The 17,055-nt window shown below is 53.0% G+C and overlaps 1 pseudogene; it reads right to left on the reverse strand.

Moving 5' to 3' along the window:
• Positions 1 to 1,962: 1,962 nt before the first annotated feature.
• LOC119948789 lies at positions 1,963 to 16,064 on the reverse strand (annotated as a pseudogene).
• Between the last annotated feature and the right edge of the window lie 991 nt (positions 16,065 to 17,055).

The following is a 17,055-nucleotide window of genomic DNA, read 5'->3' on the forward strand; positions in this document are numbered from 1 at the left end:
AATGAAAACAATAATAATAATAATAATAATAATAATAATAATAATAATAATAATAATGGTATTTGTTAAAAACTTACTATGTGCCAAGTACTGTACTAAGCGCTGGGGTGGATACAAGCAAATTGGGTTCGATGCAGTCCCTGCCCCATGTGGGACTCACAGTCTTTATCCCCATTTTACAGAGGAGGGAACTGAGGCATAGAGAAGTGAAGTGACTTGCCCAAGGTTGCACAACAGACAGGTGGCCAAGCCAGGATTAGAACCCATGATCCCAGACCCATGCTCTATCCACTATGCCATGCTGCTTCTCTGGCATATTGTATTCTCTCAAGGGCTCAGTAAAGTGCTCTGCACACACTAAGCGCTCAGTAAACCCCACTGATGGTGATGATTAGTGATTGAGAGCCTATGTGGCGGAGGCTGGTATGATTTCTTTTTCCCAGTACCGTCTCCTCGTAGATTCTAAGATGTCTTCTCAGAGGCTACTATTCTGTCATCTGGAATCAATTTTGTGATCAAGGGTCTCTTTTTGATTCCCTCCTTATGATCTAGGATCTCCCCCTTAACCGCTCTTTCCTTTGTCTGTGTTTATGTCCTCTTATTCATTGAAGATAATAGTAATAATAATGATTGTGGCATTAGTTAAGCAATCACTATGTGCCAAGCACTCAATAAGATTCAAGCTAATCAGGTCGGGCAACAGCCTCTGTCTCACATGGGGCTCACAGTCTTCAACGCATTTTACAGATGAGAACACTGAACCACAGAGAAGTGACTCGACCAAGGTCACAGAGCAGACATGTGCTGGAGAGGGGATTAGAACCTAGGACCTCTAACTCCCAGGCCCGGGTTCTTTCCGCTGGCTATTCCGCTTCTCCGTTTGGTGAGCACTACCACAGCACTGTTCTAAGCCCTTGGAGATAACACTAGGCCATCTCAAGGGGCTTGCAATCTTATGGGGGAGGCAGACATTCAAGTGAATTACAGATGGGAAGCAACAGAGTGCAAGGATTTGGACATAATCCCTGTGGGACTGGGGTAGGATAAGTATCCAAGTCCTTGGGAGTAAAGACCTAAGAGTCCAGGAAACCCAGAAGGGATGGTGAATAAATAGGGTGGGTGGAGGCGGGGGAAACCCACATACTCCAACCACCCCAAGTACTACATGGCAATATTCCCAAGCACTGGGAGTCCATTTTGGGAGAGCAACTGGAAGCTAGAGAGTAGGAGGCTATCCACGTAATGTTAAAATATTGCACAGAAAGTCATCCGGGACCATATTAGCCAATCAATCAATCAATCAGTGGTATTTATTGAGCGCTTACTGTGTGCAGAACACATTACTAAGCGCTTGGGACAGTACAATATAACAGAGTCGGTAGACACATTCCCTGCCCACAGTGAGCTTACGGACCAGTGGGGGAGACAGAGATGAATATATAGGAATAAATTATGGATATGGACATCAGTGCTGTGGGGCTGAGGGAAGGGTGAATAAAGGGAGCAAATCCAAGTGCAAGGGGGATGCGGAAGGGAGTGGGAGATGAGGAGATGCGGGCTTTGTCAGGGAAGGCCTCTTGGAACAGATTTGCATTCAGTAAGGCTGTGAAGGTGGGGAGAGTGATCTGTAGTGGACATGAGATGGATCAGCTGAAAAAGGAATGCCATGATTCTGGATAAATAGCAATTTAGTCAGGGAAGGATTTGGTATCTGGGAAGTCAAGGGAAGGGAGATAAGTATACGAAGAGTGGTCAAGACTGTAAGCTCCTTGTGGGAGGGGAACGTCTCTGCCATTTCTGTTGTGTTGGCCTCTCCTAAACGCTTAGTTCAGTGCGCTGCAAAGAGTAAGCGCTCGGTAAATACCGCCGATTGACTGAACACCAGGGAAGGAGAAACGACAACACATTGCCGTACAGTGCAGTTCACAACCATGGGGTTTGGAAACATTCTGGGGGCAAATGTCAGGTGACAAAGAGGGGATCTTTATTCTGGAGGAATGTACGCCCCCTCAGGACCCTCCCCAGGGCGGCCTTCATGTCCTGGTTCCTCAGGCTGTAGATGAGGGCGGGGGGCACCGTGGTGTAGAACACGGACAAAAGCAGGTCCAGGGTCGAGAGGGAATCAGACATGGGCTTGAGGTAGGCAACGGCTCCAGTCGAGAGGAGGATGGTGACGACGACAAGGTGGGACAGACAGATGGAGAAGGCTTTGGCACGGTCCTTGGCGGCAGGTATCCTCAAGCATGGCCCGGAATATGTACACGTACGAGATCACGATGAGAATGAAGGAGATGAAAGCCAACCCGAATGCAGTGGCTATGCTGACGTCAATGACGATGCGTGTTTCGGAACAGGAGATCTTCAGTAAGGAAGGGATGTCGCAGAAGAACTGCTGGATCAGGCTAGAGTCACAGAAACTCATTGTTAATGTCCCGGCTGTGTATATCGCCCCAAACAATCCCCCTCTGAGCCAGGAGGCGGCCGCCATCTTCCCACAGGTCCCTCGGTCCATGATGACCTCGTAGCGGTCGTAGGACATGGCCGTGAGGAGGGACAACTCTGAGAAAGCAGACGAAATCACTAAAACGACCTGAGCCACACAGCCCCATAGGGAGATGGCTCTGCCATTGATCAGGGAGCTGTGGATGGACTTGGGGACGGTGACAGGGATGAGGCCGAGGTCGAGGATGGACAGGTTCCTGAGGAAGAAGTACATGGGAGCGTGGAGGCGCTGGTCGAGGGCGGTGACGGCGACGATGAGGAGATTCCCCATCAGGGCCGCCAGGTAGACCCGGAGGAACAGCGCGGCCTGGACCAGCTGCAGCTCCCAGACCTCCGAGAATCTCAGCTGGAAGAATTCTCTCACCTTGGTGGTGCTTCCCATCTTCACGGATTATCTGTGGATTTCCCATGGAGGCACAGAGAAGGAGCACATTTAGAGGAAGGAATCTGAAAATCCCGATTTTTATTTTCAACTATCAGCGTCCCTCCGTTTTGGCTTCTAAGTCTGCATTTTCACTTTCACAGAGACCCAGGATAGGAAGGCAATGGCTTTGGAGCAATGAAAAAGGGGCTGGGGTCCTAATACCCCACCCACTCACCATTGCTCCCCGGGGTTTCGGGGGCAACTCTCGGGTTCTTACCCTCTCCGGGTCTTCGGACGTCTCCGGACGCAGGCCGCCCGTTCACACCAGGAAGAGTCAGCCAGAGGTCCAAAGCTTGGTTGCCGTTTATTTGCTATCCGCGATTACATGGTTAATAAAGAGAGAGAGAACGAGAGAGAGAGAGAAAGGGAGGGAGAGAGAGCACCTGTGTATGTGTGCACCCCCCCTTGTCTTGTTCGTCTCTTATACCCCCCGTTGCCCGGGGGCAGGATTTTCTCAGGCCATGTAGCACACTCACTCGCCACCCTCCAGCCACTAGCCTAGCAACAGCTCTGTCCATCACGAAGCGTTTGCTCTGGCTGGCCCCCAGCCACCCGTTGCCAACCATTGCTGGCTGCGGATATGGCCTTGAGGTTGCCTCCGAGCTTTGCAGGTGCAAGCTTGTTTTTCTTGCCCTGGTCCCTTTATCTCCTGTTGTTGAGTCTGGCTTTGAGCCGTTGGGTACAGTTTGTGTGCACATACTCCCTGTCTTTCCCACGCTCCCCACGTGTCCCCCTCCCGTTATGGCGGGGACCGCTAAGGGCGTCCGCGCAATGGGAGCATCTCGACCTTAAGCTCGCGGACCACCCGGGCAACAATGGAGCAAAAGAGATGAAGGAGGCACGGGAGGCACATGAGCAAAAGCAAAACCCCCCCAGTGGCGGCAAGGACCGAGACCAGCCAAGGGGCCAATCCCCCGGGCATCACGCGTTTAATCCAGTCCCAAAGTTCCTCCACCGCGTCCTCCCCGCGGCCTAGGACGTCCCAAGCCTTGGGGAAGCGCAGCGACTGGGCGTTGAGCTCGTCGATAAGGCGGCACAGTTCCTGTAACTCGCCGGTCACGTTGGCGGCCAGGAAAAGTCCCTCCAGGCGTTTCTTTACTCCATCCCAGGAGGCAGGGAACGAAGAGTTGGTGGCGTTGCAGCGGAGCGGAAGCACGCAGACATGCCGATACCGGTAGTCGCATTTCACCGCCTGCCGTAGGGACAGGAGGCGAACCTCGTCGCCGAGCGTCTCGATCACGTGCTCAAGGCCGATCAGCTCCTGCTGCAGGGAAGCGTCCAGGTGACGCTGAACCCCCCACGCCAGTTGGGTGGAGTGCATGAAGGCCGAGAGCTGAGACGCGAGGAAACCAGTCCGATCGTACAGATTCAGGATTTGCCATTCCTGGAAGGCGGAAAACGTGAGGTTCGCGGTACACAGCATGGCCTCAAACAATTCCCTGCGGTTGCGCAAGCCGCGCAAGTGGGTCGCTAGGGTATGCCATCGATGGTCGGAAGCCTGGGAAAACCAAGGTTCACCGGACTTAACGGGTATAAGGGTGTAGCGGGGCCGCCGGACCAGCCAAACGGCGTAATCAGCCGCACCCTCCGTGGTCATGGGTCGCGCCCGAGACATAAGGACGCATTGTGAGGAACCCGTGGTGGACAAGGAAAAGTCGCCATAAGCCGACCGGGAGGCAGTAAGGTTCCAGCTGGAGTCAGTACTTGGGCAGGCTATAAGCGCGTAAGGGACAGGGATAAGGGCGTTCCCTTGAAAGACATAATCATGGTCGGCACAATTGCCCTGCAAGTGCAGGGAAACGTTCAGACCCTCACGGAAAATAATACGATACACCGAGAAAGGGTAATCCTGGCACGTCGCCCCATCAGGGCAGGCGCACGAGCGGATCCTGACAGTCGCGGTGGGGGAGCGCAGGGAAGTAAAGGCTTTCCAGAGACCGGGGTGGTGCGTCCCCCACGGTAACGCGTAAAGCCCTGGTGCGGCCGCCTCCGTATACGTGTGGTCCCCAATGTGGTTATCCCAGGAGAGTAGGAGGGTACCATTATCATTATGGGGAATACAGCGGAACATGCCCGTGGAACAGTCAGTTAGAGGCATCCAAACCCCACCCCGACCCTCGGCGCACATTCTCCCAGGACCGGGGAGCGAGCTCGCATTACGGATAGGGCCAAAATACCCCCCGCTTCCCTCGCTGGATTTTGTGCCGCCGGGGGTGCACTGAAGTGTGCCGTGGATCCCCAGCAGGGTAAGGTTTCGGTGTGTGGGGTGCCCCTGACCTTGGGGTATGTTGACTTCCAGTGTATAAGTGAAATTTAGCAACCGCAAGCAAGATCTGGTTACCTCGGGCTGGTTCGAGAAAGCCCCATTGCCGGTGTACCAGCATATGGGGGGACCAGTGCTGCGCAAGATAGCGCCCCGAATACGGATCTCACGTTGGTCAGTGTCTGGGGACTGACCCCGGTGCTGGCCCATGAGCTTGGTCACGTTCCCTTGAAATGAGAGTTGGGGGGAGTCCTCCCTCCAGGAGACCATGCGCAACAAAGGCGCATTGGCGAGGAGGGCCCACCTCCAAACCCCGCTCTGCTCCTCAACATCCTTCAGGTGGCTATTTACCAGAGCAGTCCAGTTAATCCGCGTCCCGGCCTCCCTCCCCACCGCGCCCCCGGGAAGAAGAAGGGGAAGGGGAAGGAGGGGGGGGAGGAGGGGAATCAGGGCGCTGGGACTTCCCCTGCGGCTGGGCATCGTCTTCCCCGACGAGGCGGAGGTGTCGCGAGGAGATCCAAACGGGGCCGTCACCTGTGGAGATACAAGCATATCCTCGACCCCGAATTAGTACCGGATCAGGATCGCGCCAATCGCCCTCCACAGTACGCCACATCGCTCGCCCCATAGTGCGTGCGTGCGGGTGGTGGCGCCGGGGTTTCACGGTCGTGGACCCGTGGCAGAGGTGCCGCATGGCGGGGGAGATTCCCGTCTCCCGATCGACAGATAGAAAGTTATGGGTATACGTTGCCTTGTCTAGGGCGCACTGCGTGACCCGCTTCCCCACCCCCTGCTTCTGCAGGAGAGTTTTCAGTGTCCTGTTCGCCCTTTCCACTATGCCTTGACCGTTAGGGTTGTAAGGTATCCCGGTAACATGGGAGATGCCAAAGGAGGAGAAAAAGAGGGACATGGCTTTAGAGACATAACAGGGGCCATTATCGGTCTTTATCTCCTGGGGTGTGCCTATAGTGGCAAAGCAATGGTATAAGTGGTTTTGCACATGTCTTGCAGCTTCTCCGGCTTGGCGTGTCGCCAGCATGAATCCGGAGAAGGTGTCAATGGTCATATGAATCGTGGAGGTCCCCCAATGGGTGACATCCATTTGCCACAGCTCGTTCGGCGTGAGCCCCCGGGGGTTCACACCCGTCGACCCTGCCGGCCGTGGGGTGAACGGAAGACAGCGAGTACAGCGCCAGACAATAGACCGGGCCTCCTCTCTAGTGACCCCATACAGCCGGCGGAGCGAGGTGGCCGGGAGATGAAACTCCCTATGCGCCGCAGCCGCGGCATCCAGCCCCATTAGTGACGGCCCTGTGGGGTGCAGGCTGGCATCCACAGTTCGGTTGCCTTCAAAGATCGGCCCTTGTCCGTCCGTGTGGGAACGGACGTGCATGAGGTATACCTTACATTCCCTAGCCGCTACGGCGGCCTGAAGCTGAGAGATCATGTTCCCAATCTCCGAGTGCCGGTCGAAAAGTATGGAGGTTTCGATTCGCCGGGCAAGATTAACGGCATACAGGCTATCCGAGATAATGTTGATCGCCTGGGGGTAGTTAGTCATTGCCCATATGATAGCGAAAAGTTCATTTCGCTGAGTCGAGCCGTATGGTGTGTCGAGCACCGACAAGGCACCGGTGGTCTGATTGAAAACTACCGCCCGGTGTTCCTTGGTGGCACCCGTAAAGATATTGTCTCCTCCGACCGGAGTATCGGAGATCACCCGAGGGGTCAGAATGTCCGATCCCTCGCATAAGTGGCTAAGAGTCAACGGGGAGCGTTCCGTAAAGGTGGCCTGCTGTAGGAGCATGGCCCACAGGAAGCTGTCCCTGGCTATCGCCTCAAGGTCTCCCATGGCTATCCCGACATGGACTATAGGGTAAGTGGCTGAAAGCGCCACTACCCTCTGTATGGCGTTCTGGCAAAAGCGACCGAGAAGCTCAGTCTCCTTTGGGAGAACACGGGAGGGGTTTCAAGGATAACACCATTCGAGAATCTCGGTTCCTTGCTGTACAGCCGCGAAAAGGCTACCCTCCCGAAATATCGTGACCTCCATGGGGAGGTGGGGTTCAGCTCGACAAGTATGGCTACCCGCCAACCGCTGTGTGATTTCTCGGAGTGTGCTTTTCGCGGACTCCGTCCATTCGCGGTGCGATTTAAGATTGGGGTCTCTTTTTAGGAGATCGTACAGGGGTTGCATGAGGGCGGAGGGGATGGGCGTTCTCGCGCGCATCCATTGAATCTTCCCTACCAAACCCTGCATATCGTTTAACGTGACGTATTTTCGGGGGTCAATTTGGGGTGGTCTTTGAGTCACCCTGGTCTCGGTGACGTCAAACCCAAGGTACGTGCACGGGGCTGATTCTTGTACCTTCTCAGGTGCTACGAATAAACCCTGGGCTGCGAGGGCTGCCACCACTCGCCGGGTGAGCGTCTGTACCTGCCCTTGGTCAGGCATACCCAGAAGGATGTCGTCCATGTAATGGACGATCGTCGCCCCCGGGTATTCCTTGAGGAAAGGGGCGAGTATCCGCCCCACGAACCACTGGCGTATGGTAGGACTACAAGACATGCCCTGTGGCAGTACCTTCCACTGGTACCGGAGTGCTGGCTCCGCGAAATTCGGGCTCGGGACAGTAAAAGCGAACTTCACCCTGTCGTCAGGGTGTAACGGGATGCTGTAAAAGCAGTCCTTAATGTCTATGACCCGGATCTGGTGATTTTTTGGAATCATGTTAGGGGAGGGCAATCCGGGTTGTAGGGGTCCCATTGGCACAATGTGCGCATTGATTTTTCTTAAATCCATGAGGAAGCGCCACTTCCCCGCGGCTTTCTTTTTTATAACGAATACGGAGGCGTTCCAGGGGCTGAACGATTCCTCTAGGTGCCCCTGTGCAAATTGGTGCGCAACTAGGTCCTTCAGCGCCTGCAGCTTGTCCTTGGTCAGGGGCCACTGGTCCACCCGTACCGGTGGGTGTGGAAGCCATACCAGTGGGGGTGTTGACAAGCCCCGGAACCCAGTGGCCCCACCTAAAAAGGATCAGCTTCATCTATAAGGTGGGCTCCCAGCCCCTGCAGCACATCTCTACCCCACAGATTCATACGGAGCCCTTGAACGCACAGCGGGACGAACGCACCTTGCCTTCCCCGGCATGACCAAATCAACGAACGGCCCGCCTCTCTCACGGCTTGCAGTCCCCCCACGCCTTGCACCCCCATCGAGTGGTTTGCTAGTGGCCACTCCGCTGCCCAGCAGCAATCCTGAATAACGGAGCGATCGGCCCCGGTGTCCAGGAGCCCTTTAAGGGGCTTTCCTTCAACTAAGAGGGTCCGCCAGGGTTTATCAAGGGTTATTTCTTGTATTATTCCAATGGCTGGGGGCGGGGGATCAGGGGGCGGGGGGTCAAGGGGCGTAGCGTGAGCAATGACCATTCCCGATCCTAGGTATATACCATACGGATGATGGTTGGTGAGGGGAATCTTCCCGGGCCCTTCCCCCCGTTCGGACGAATGAACGACCCCTGCCGCTCTTGTCTGAAGCCCCACCACTAGGGCCCTCCAGGGGAGGGGCTGTATTGGGACGTTTACAGTGTCCCCGGGTCGGATTTCCACTGGGGCCAGGCATCGGACTTCAGCCCAAGTGGCTCCCGGGACCGAAGCCTCTGGTACTCCTCTATGAGAGAAACCTTTTTCGGGCTCTCTCCCGCGGCTGACACGGGGAACGCGTGACTTGGGGCCCGCGCGGGGCCCCTCCACCCGTTTCCCGACGCCGTTCGGGGTCTCCGCCTCGAGCGGCATTGTTTCGCATAATGCCCGTGCTTCCCACATTCAAAGCAAGTCACACCCTTTCTCGGCTGTGCTGGGGGGCCACTTTTGTCCTGAGCTCGGCATTGAGCCATCAGGTGTCCCATCCGTCCGCACCGAAAGCACTGTCGCCCCCTTTCCCCGACTCCTGATAATCCTTTCATTATTGCCCCCGCAAGCATCTGCGCCTTGTACTCTTCTCCTCCAACCCCTTCGCATCTTTGCAGGATGTCTCCTAATGTGGCCTCTCTGGGCAGCCCTGCCAATGCTTTCCTGCAGGCACTATTCGCGTTCTCTCGGATCATCTGCTTCAATACAATTTCGGCGCCGTCCCGATCCCCTATAATACGGGTGACCGCGGACTGCATGCGTGAAACGAAATCTTGAATCGCCTCGTCCGGGCGCTGTCTGATCTGCGTTAAGGGGGAGCGATGGTCCCCTTTCTCGGGAACCTTTTGGCAGGCAGTTAGGGCAACCCTGGCAATCACCATATACACCTCGGGATCGTAGTTGACCTGCATCTCAGGAGTCTCGAATCGTCCCGTCCCGGTCATAGCTGCAAAAGCCTCGGCGGGGTTCGGGAAACCCCGTCTGCATATTAGTTCTTTCGCAGCGGTGGTAAAATCAGATATCCATATAAGGCCCTGTCCGGGATCCAAACACCCGCGGGCAAGGGATTTCCAATCATTCGGGGTCAAAACGCTTTCCAAGGACATAGTGTCCAGGAGCTGGCTCACATAAGGGGAGCTGGGACCGTAGGCGACACACGCCGCCTTCAACTCTTTGAGTTTCACCCAAGGTATCGGGGCGAAACCTCGTCCCCCGTCTGGTCTTTCTATCACGGGGAATACCTCCCATCCCGTGACGTCCTCTCCCCTCGCCGCCGCCTCTTCCAAAGCCCGCTGTAGGGCTGAAACCGCTCTCGTCCTCTCCCCACTTTTAACGATCGGTTTCTTGCTTCCCACATCCATCTGCCTGAACTGTTCCCTCGTATCCCCTATCTCATTCTCAACCTCCGTCTGTGTAGCCTGATCTCCTCTTTCCCGCTCGGCGTTGGGCATTTCATTCTGGGTGTAAGGCCCGAGATCAGGATAGATGCGGTGGTAACTCGGGGCCCGTGGTGGGGGGGGTGTCTCTGCCTCGGCCTGACCAGTCTCCTCAGGTTGTCGGCTGTTCTCACCTTCCTGCCCCGCTTCCTCCTTGTCAGTCTGGCAGGTCGCGTCAAACTTACGAACGAGTTTCTCTGGCCCTTGAAAGGCCGCACGGAGGATACCGTGTATAAGAAAGTCCACGTCCTTTAGCTCCCCCGGGTGGGAGTCTTCATAGGCCGTCATCTGTTCCCCAATAACGTCCCATCGCTCCTCCGTGATCCCGGAATCAAGTATCCACGGGGAGGTCATAGTTACCTTCCCTATAAATTCCCTTATTGTTTTCAGCTCAATCTTTACCCCTTTACTTTTCAATATCTTGTAACAGTGCCGGGTGTACAATTCCTTATCTTCTGGCTTATATATGGGCAGCGATCGTACCGTCCCCATCTTCCCGCCTGACCTTTAGCTACCTGGCCTACGGGGCACTCTCCCTGGTCTTCCCCTATGGGGGTACTCGAGCCCCACGTTGGGCGCCACTCGTTGCTCCCCGGGGTTTCGGGGGCAACTCTCGGGTTCTTACCCTCTCCGGGTCTTCGGACGTCTCCGGACGCAGGCCGCCCGTTCACACCAGGAAGAGTCAGCCAGAGGTCCAAAGCTTGGTTGCCGTTTTTTTGCTATCCGCGATTACATGGTTAATAAAGAGAGAGAGAACGAGAGAGAGAGAGAAAGGGAGGGAGAGAGAGCACCTGTGTATGTGTGCACCCCCCCTTGTCTTGTTCGTCTCTTATACCCCCCGTTGCCCGGGGGCAGGATTTTCTCAGGCCGTGTAGCACACTCACTCGCCACCCTCCAGCCACTAGCCTAGCAACAGCTCTGTCCATCACGAAGCGTTTGCTCTGGCTGGCCCCCAGCCACCCGTTGCCAACCATTGCTGGCTGCGGATATGGCCTTGAGGTTGCCTCCGAGCTTTGCAGGTGCAAGCTTGTTTTTCTTGCCCTGGTCCCTTTATCTCCTGTTGTTGAGTCTGTTTGGCTTTGAGCCGTTGGGTACAGTTTGTGTGCACATACTCCCTGTCTTTCCCACGCTCCCCACGACTCACCTCTTTCTCTTTCTCACATACAAACACACACACATACACACACACTTTACAAATATATTTTAATATTGCCTACCACCTCTGTTCCACTATACTCTCCAAACTCTGTTCTGTTTCACTCTCCCAAGGACTTAGTTCAGTGCTCTGCCCACAGTAAGTGCGCAATAAATATCATTGATTAATTGATCATTTCTGCTAACATCTTTTTGGTGTGTGTCATAATGGCACCTTGATATCATTCAATCATATTTATTGAACGCTCACTGTGTGCAGATCACTGTACTAAGTGCTTGGAAAGTACAATTCAGCAACAGATAGAGACAATCCCTGCCCACACGAGGCTCACAGTCTAGAAATGAATGAATTACCTACGTTGCCTAATATTTCTTTAACATTAATGATGTTACCTGAACGCTTTCTGTGTGCAAGGCACTGTACTAAGTGCTTGGGAGAGTACAATAGAAGAGAGTTAGTGTAAACGTTCCCTGCCCATAGCGAGTTTACAGTCTAGTGGAGGAGATGGACATTAATATAAATATATGTTACAAAAATGAATATAAGTTCCCTTCCTTATTTTGAGTGTGCTCTGCAGGTAGGCTCCTCTTCAACCTAACCAACAATGACTGAAGGAATCCGACTCAGGTAGATAGATTCGGTTATTTTTAGCATGAAAGGCAGTGCAGTAGGCAATCGATCAGTCGATGGTATTTACTGAGCACTAACCGGGTACAGAGCCCTGTACTAAGCCTTGGGGGGAGTACAGTAGAACAGAATTGGAAGACACGTTCTAGGCCCGCAGAGAGCTTCGTGGCTAGTCTAGTCTCAGCTCCATGGGCCTTTGTCCTTCTCTTGCGATCCTAGCAGCTTGGTTTTAACTTGTTTCAACTAGATGTTTGCAGTCCACGCATCCTAACTCCTAACTCTCTCCTTCGGGCGGTCAGTGTCTTTTCCACAACAGCGTGTTTTCCACCCACATCCCACTCCCAGCCTCTCATCTCACACCCTTACTTCCGGTTCCATCTTCCCCTCATTCCTGGCTTTCTATCTGGCCCCTCTTTACAACCCGGCCTTACATTCCATGTCTTCCATTCTGGTCTGGGATTGGGAAGCAACGTGGCCTAGTAGAAAGCCTGGGAGTCAGGGGATCTGGGTTCTAATCCCAGCTCCACCAGCTACCCTTTTGTGGGTGGTATTTAAGAGTTTACCAGGTGCCAGGCACTATACTAAGTGCTGGGGTAGATACAAGCCAATTAGGTTGGACACATTCCCTGTTCCACAAGAGGGTCACGGTCTTAATCCCCATTTTACAGATGAGGTAACTGAGACACAGAGAAGTGAAGTGACTTGCTCAAGGTCACAGAGCTGATAAGACGTGGAGCTTGAATTATGACCGAGGTGCTCTGAGGCCCGTGATCTTTCCACTAGGCCACTTTGCTTCTCACACACGTCCATATCCTTATATTCTGTTAGCTTCCCTATCTGTAATTCATTTTAATGTGTCCTTTAGCACTAGATTCTAAGCTTCTTGAGGGCAGGCATTGTGCCCACCCACTAGAGAAGCAGCGTGGCTAAATGGAAAGAGCCCAGGGTTGTGGGTTCTAATCCCAGCTCCGTCACCTATCAGCTGTGTGACTCTGGGCAAGTCACTTCACTTCTCTGTGCCTCAGTCACCTCATCTGTAAAACGGGGTTTGAGACTGTGAGCCCCACGTGGGACAACCTGATTAGCTTGTATTTACCCCAGTGTTTAGAACAGGGCTTGGCACATAGTAAGCGCTTAACAAATATTATCATCATCATCATTACTCTTTTGTACTGGATTCTCCCAAGGACTTAGTACAGCGTTCTGCACGCAGTCAGTTGTAAGCTCCGTGTGGGGGCAGATCTTGTCTATCAACTCCACTGTATCAGTACAGTTCTACGTATCCAGTAAGAGCTCAATAACTACGATGGATGGATTGAGCGATTGACTTTGACTCACCGGGGCGGTCCAGGGTTGGGGATGCTGAGTTCCTCCTCCTCGCCTCCTTATGCGGGTTTGTGGCAGGGACGGGAAAGAGTGTGGCATAAAACCAGTGCTTTGGGTTTCTCGGAGACAGCAGCCGCTAATCTGGCGGGACAGGGGGAGGCGGTTCCCCTGGGAGGACCAGCCCCGGGCTCACCCCGAGGGACTCGTTATCTGGAAGACTCAGGAGTCCCATAGGTGACGTTATCTCCGACGTTCATCAGAGCTCAGACTGTCCCACTAATGTTACCTCCCTCACCCACGAGAATGCCCATGGTCACAAATTCATTCAATTGTCTTCGTTTAGTGCTTGCTGCATGTAAAGCACTATAGTTGGCGCTTAACAGCGCACAATACAATTAACAGACATATTCAACGCTAACAATGAATGTATAATGTAGAGAAATTCCGATAACGAACAAAACTCTGGCAAACTGACTAGTTATGCGATCTTCCTCTGAGCTTTCACTCTCCCCACCTTCGCAGCCTTATGCAAATCCTCTCCAAGAGGCCTTTCCTGACTAGGCCCTCATTTCGTTTTCTCCCACTCCCTTCCACATCACCCTGGTACTTGGATTTGCACCCTTTATTCACTCCGCCATCAGCCCCACAGCACTTATGTCCAAATCCATAATTTATTTATTTATATTAACGTGTCTCCCCGCACTAGATTGTAAGCTCACTGTGGGCAGAGAAACCTGTCTACCACCTCTGCTGCATTATAATCTCCCAAGGGCTCAGTGCAGTACTCTCTACACAGTAAGTGTTCAGAAAATATAGTTTGATTGACTGATTCATTCATTCAATCGTATTTATTGAGTGCTTTTGTGTGCAGAACACACGTGCATCTGGTTTTGTACTGGACAGTCTGGTTTCTGGCTGTTCTGTCTCCTGCTCTGGGCCCAGGATCCATGAGTGACCCCAATGACCACCCCTTCAATTTCTCTGCCCCCTTGTCTAACAGACCCAAACCCCATGGTCCAGTTGGGTGCCATGGCTATTGGCTTTCCTAGTCTTCCTTTACAGTTCTATCTCCCCTTACAGTCCCCCTTTCCTCTTCTTCCACTCTCTTCTGCATCACCATGACTGGCTACCTTTATTCATCCCCTCGCCCCAGCCCCACAGCGCTTATTTATGTCATTTATTTATGTCCATTAATGTCCGTATACCCCTCTGGTAGAATGGGTGGTCAGGGAATGTGTCCATTATATTGTTCTACTGTACTCTACCAAGCACTTAGTATAGTGCTCTGTACACAGTAAGCACTCAATTAATATGATTAACTGACTGACTGATTATTAAAGGCTACCTCATTCTCCCGCCATCTCAGTCCTGATCAAGGACTGATCTTGGTCTAGTACCAGTTAACACTAATGTACTGGGTGTGCCTAATGGAAAGAGCACGGGGCTGGGAGTCAGAGGAGGACCTGGGTTCTAATCCCTGCTCTGCCATATACCTGCTAGGTGACGATGGGCAAGTCACTTCACTCCTCTGGTCCACAGGTACCTCATCTATGTAATGGAGATTAAGACTGTGAGCCCCTTGTGGGTATAACCCGATCGTCTCATATCTACCCCAGCGCTTAGTAGAGTGCCCGGCACAAAACGGGAACGTATCTACCAATTCTGTTATATTGTACTCTCCCAAGTTTTTAGTACAGGGCGCTGCACAAGTAAGCACTCGATTGACTGATTGATACTAATCGCTTTACAAATGCTACAAGCAAATAGTCAATCTCCATGGCCACCATTCCCTTTAGACTGCTGGCGTTATGATACATTCGGGTATGGTGGTCCTGGAACTTGAGGTCTCAGCAACTGGCTGACCATTTTTCTCTGTGGGAGACTCCATGGTCACCAGTAGTTCCCATGTGAACGACCCCAAGGGGTGGGGACCCAGAATCCCCCAGGCTAGAAGGGACTCTGACCTCAGGGTGAAGAAGGTTCTACCGCCATTTTAGAGGCATTTCCCTGCTATCATTCTCCGCAGGGTGGTCTTCATAACCTGATTTCTCAGGCTGTAGATGAGGGGGTTCAGGGCGGGGGCACCACGGTGTAGAACACAGACACCAGCAGGTCCAGGGCCGAGGGAGAGTCAGACACGGGTTTGAGGTAGGCGAAGGTTCCATTCACTACGAATAAAGACACGATGACGAGGTGGGGCAGGCAGTTGGAGAAGGCATTGGCGCGGCCCTCGGCGGCCGGCATCCTCAGCACGGCCAGAAAGATGCGCACTTACGAGACAACGATGTGAATGAAGGAGATGAAAGCCAATATAAATGTAGTGGCCACGCTGACGTCGATGGCAACGTGCGTATCGGAACAGGAGATCTTCAGTAAGGAAGGGACGTCGCAGAAGAACTGCTGGATCAAGTTAGAACCACAGACGCTCAGTGTTAATGTCCCGGCTGTGAACATCGTCCCGAAAAGACCCCTGCCGATCCAGGAGGCGGCCGCCATCTTCCCACAGGCCCCTCGGTCAATGGTGACCTCGTAACGCAGGGAGAGGCAGATGGCCACGTAGCGGTCGTAGAACATGGCCGTGAGGGCGGACAACTCCGAGAAAGCAAACGAAATCACAAAAAAGACATGAGCCACACAACCCCATAGAGAAATGGCTCTGCCATTGATCAGGGAGTCATGGATGGATTAGAGGACGGTGACAGAGATGAGGCCGAGGTCGAGGACGGGCAGGTTCCTGAGGAAGAAGTACATGGGGGTGTGAAGGTGCCCGTCGAGGGTGGTGACAGCGACGATGAGGAGATACCCCGTCAGGGCCGCCAAGTAGATCAGGAGGAACATCGCGGCCTGGACCAGCTGCAACTCCCAGACCTCCGAGAATCCCAGCAGAAGGAATTCCATGACCATGGTGGTGTTGGTCATTTTCACGGAGAATTTGTGGATTGCCCATGGAGGCACAGAAATTTGATTTGATTTCATTCATTCATTCATTCGTATCCATTGAACACTTACTGTGTGCAGAGCACTGTACTAAGCGCATGGGAAGTACAAGTTGGCAACATATAGAGACGGTCCCTACCCAACAACGGACTCACAGTCTAGAAGGGGGAGACAGACAACAAAACAAAACATGTAGACAGGTGTCAAAATCGTCAGAACAAATAGAGTTAGAGCTATATGCACATCATTATTAAAATGAATAGAATAGAAAATATGTACAAGTAAAATAAATAGAGTAATAAATCTGTACAAACATATATACAGGTGCTGTGGGGAGGGGAAGGAGGTAGGGAGAGGGGATGGGTAAGAGGAGAGGAAAAAGGGGGCTCAGTCTGGGAAGGTCTCTTGGAGGAGGTGAACTCTCAGTAGGGCTTTGAAGGGAGGAAGAGAGCTAGCTTGGTGGATGTGTGGAAGGAGGGAATTCCAGGCCAGGGGGACGAAGTGACCGGGGGTCGACGGTGGGACAGGTGAGAAAGAGGAACAGTGAGTTTAGCGGCAGAGGAGCAGAGGGTGCGGGCTGGGCTGTAGAAGGAGAGAAGGGAGGTGAGGTAGGAGGGGGCGAGGTGATGGAGAGCCTTGAAGCCGAGAGTGAGGAGTTTTTGCTTGGTGCATAGGTTGACAGGCAGCAACTGGTGAATTTTGAAGAGTGGAGTAACACGCCCAGAGCGTTTCTGCACAAAAATAATCCGGGCAGCAGACAAGTAGGCCTCCTCCAGGAGGCCTTCCCAGACTGAGCCCCTTCCTTCCTCTCCCCCTCGTCCCCCTCTCCATCCCCCCATCTTACCTCCTTCCCTTCCCCACAGCACCTGTATATATGTATATATGTTTGTACATATTTATTACTCTATTTATTTATTTATTTTATTTGTACATATCTATTCTATTTATTTTATTTTGTTAGTATGTTTGGTTT

The sequence above is a fragment of the Tachyglossus aculeatus genome, chromosome X3, assembly GCF_015852505.1.
Source record: "Tachyglossus aculeatus isolate mTacAcu1 chromosome X3, mTacAcu1.pri, whole genome shotgun sequence".
NCBI classification, from domain to species: Eukaryota; Metazoa; Chordata; class Mammalia; order Monotremata; family Tachyglossidae; genus Tachyglossus; species Tachyglossus aculeatus.